Source organism: Echinops telfairi, unplaced genomic scaffold, assembly GCF_000313985.2.
Source record: "Echinops telfairi isolate 266 unplaced genomic scaffold, ASM31398v2 ScPeMD7_7469;HRSCAF=8507_1, whole genome shotgun sequence".
NCBI lineage: Eukaryota > Metazoa > Chordata > Mammalia > Afrosoricida > Tenrecidae > Echinops > Echinops telfairi.
In genome coordinates, this window is record NW_022111373.1 from 63,556,233 (window position 1) to 63,559,561 (window position 3,329).

The following is a 3,329-nucleotide window of genomic DNA, read 5'->3' on the forward strand; positions in this document are numbered from 1 at the left end:
TATGTATAATTGAAATTATTATATGTGTTTTATGGAGCCATTGCAATGTATTACAGAACCCAGAAGAAATGTAGGGTGTTGTGGAAGAGATGATTAGCTAAAGAAGTTTAGAGGGTGGAGACATGTCTGACCTCTGGCTTGTGGCAATCAACCTCTGCCTGGTGTGCAATTGGGTTCTCCTTCCTCCTGGTGTAACCAGAGGATGTTGTGTCCAAGCCATTTTCTGAGTTAGATTTCTGTTAAATATAAGAACACAGTCAATACCTCAAAAAAATCTGATTTGTGGAGTGTCATTTCCTAACTATCAATACCTATTATAGAGAATGCAATGAGGATGAGGAAGTATCTACCAAGTGCAGAGTAGATACTTATACACACCGGATAAGACATATTTGGGTAAGTTGTTCTGTTTACAGTGAAGACCACGTGATGACTGAGATCTTAGTTAGAGACTACAGAAGAAAAAAAAATTAGATTACTGGGAACATCTTGTTGCTTTTGAAAGGGTCTTGCACTAAAGATCAGAGCCAGGAAAGGATGGAACTAATGCTTTCCCAAGAGTCATTCTCAGTTCGTAGCCTGCAATAAAAATTGACTGAATTCCTCAATTTGGCATTTCCAGGGTTGAAAAAGATTAAAAGTTGTAATGGTTATTTTGAGATACAACCTGAACAGAGGATAATAATGGAATCATAGTTTTTCCCCCCAAGTACTTTCCTCTAAGTGTTCTTTGCTGAGCTGCATCAAGCCTGGGAGCAAAAAAGTCTATTTTTCCAAATTGCTTTAAGGCAGCTGCTATTAAGCTAAAGGTTAGAGAATGGGTGGAATACAGAAACTAGTACAACAAAAGGTACAACATAGGAATCTTCCAGTTTGAGTATTCTATTTACACAAGATCTTTTGCTATGGGTATGGTGATTGCTCATGAATGTGTTGTTGTTCCTTGTAGAAAGTTTATACATTGACATACTTAGGTCAGCCCCAAATGAAGCAAGTATGGAAGAGAGAATGTTACTCACATATCACTTTAAGGCAGAGGCAGTTAATGGCTCATAACCTCCTTTTTCCTTCTATTTCAGTAATTGGTCCTTTCCAGAGAAAGCTACATTTCTAAATTGTATCAATGTGGACCACAGTTGAGGATGTCTATATATAGACATGTGGATTTCTTATTTTTTCATTATGTTAAATGTTTGAATAATTTCTTGCTGTAAGTGAGGAGGACTTGAAGCACTTGCTGATAAAGTTCAAGGATTGCAGCCTTCAGTGTGGATTACAACTCAGTGTAAAGAAAAGCAAAATCTTCATAACTGCAAAAACAGATCGAATCAAGATACGCAGAGAAAAGGTTGAAGTTGTCAAGGATTTTGTCTTGCTTGGATGCACAATCAACAATGATGGTAGCATCAGTCAAGAGAGCAAAGGATACATTGCATTAGAGATATCCACAACCCCAGAATTCTTTTCGAGTATTTACAAACAAGGATGTTACTTTTAGGACTGAAGTGGGCCTGTCCCTGGCCATATCTTCAATTGCCTCCTATGCAAATGAAAAGTGGACATTGAAAAAGTAAGACCTAAAAAGAATTGACACATTTGAATTATATTTCTGGTGAAGAAACTCAAAAGTATCACAGTGTACCAAAAGAACAAACAAATGTACCTTGAACAACAGCAGGAGTGCTCCTTTGAGGAAAGGATGGGAAGTTTTTCTATCATGTACTTGGGACATGTAGTCAGGAGAGACCAGTCCCATGAAAGAACATCATATTTGGGAAAGTGGAGGTAGAGTGTAAAAAAAAGAGGAAGGCCCTTCACCAGATGGAGGAACACAGTGGCTGGAACCACAGGCTCCTTTGGAAAATCGGTTGTGAGGCTGGCAAAGGACGGGACTGCATTTCCTTCTGTTATACATAGGATCGCTAGTAATTGGAATCAACTCAACCACATCTAATAACAAGTGTTTGAATCACAAGTGGAATACAAAAGAAATCTCACTATGTTAACCAGAATTTTAATAAATACTTTATAGGCAACTTCTTAATTTCCTCTAAGAATTAACTTTTCAATAGCAATTCTTTGAGAATCTTTAGTTGTTCTTGTCGAAGATAATGACTAAATTTTCTAATTTCCCAAAGGACTACTACTGATGCACTAAATATGAAACTTACACATTGCTAAGAGACATGTATTGGGAGACAGGTATTGGTAGATTTTAGTACTTTGGGGGATGTTCTAAAAATCAAGAACAACAAAACTCACTACCATGAAGTCCAGTCTGACTCGCAGCATTCATATATGTTGTATAGTATAAACTATATAGAATAAACGTATTTAGACTATCTTCTACTAACTTCATCATTATTCTCTGGACTTCTCTTGCAGAGGACTTTAAATCACCCCACAGAATCTTATTTTACATATAATAGAATGAAACTAATTGATATATTTAAGAAGACTTTAATATTGTTGAGTGCTTTAGTTACTGTACCAGCAAGGCTCCTCAAGAAGACTTTAATATTGCGATGGCAGAATTTTCAGGAGAGAAATAAGGACCACTAATTTCATAGTGAACTCTTCAGTCCAAAATGCAGATCAGAAATAAAATGGCCCCCTATCCATTCTTTAACTTGGATATAGACAGACTAGCACTTTTAATTAGTCGTGTGTGGATGTGTGTATCTACAGAGAGGTTTCTATCAAGAAAATAGTAAAACAGTTGTAGAAGCAGTCACGTTTCGAATCCATAGTTAAGATACTAAGATTTTAACTAAGAAAATTCTATGGATCTATTCTCTGTAACATATGGAGATACCATGAACCAGAATTGACTTGATAGCAACTGAGCAATAAGAATAGATGGACTAGACCATCTACTCAGAAGAAGGAGGCATTGTGTGCAGGTAGTGTTGCTGAGTGGTCTGAAGAACTGGCATTAGACACCAAAATCTTTGGAGATGTAACTTCAAAGCACACAGCTACACAGGCAAGAAACCTTTGTGGTGTTGTAGTTTAATATTTGGGCAATTAATTACAAGGTCTGTAGTGTAAACCCTGCAGCTGCCCCATGAGGGAAACAGACAGCTGCCCATTCAGAGATTCAAAAATTCAAAAACTCCCTGCTATTGAGTCAATTTTGATTTATAGTGACCTTATAGAGCAAAGTACAACTGCTCCTGTGAGTTTCCAAGATTTTAACTCGTTATGGAAATAGAAAGCCCCATCTTTCTCCCAGAGAGCCTAGCACTTTACCAACTGCCTGTCTTGAAGTTTGAAACCCAATGTGTAACCACTATGGTACCATGCATACCTATGGCACCATGCAAACC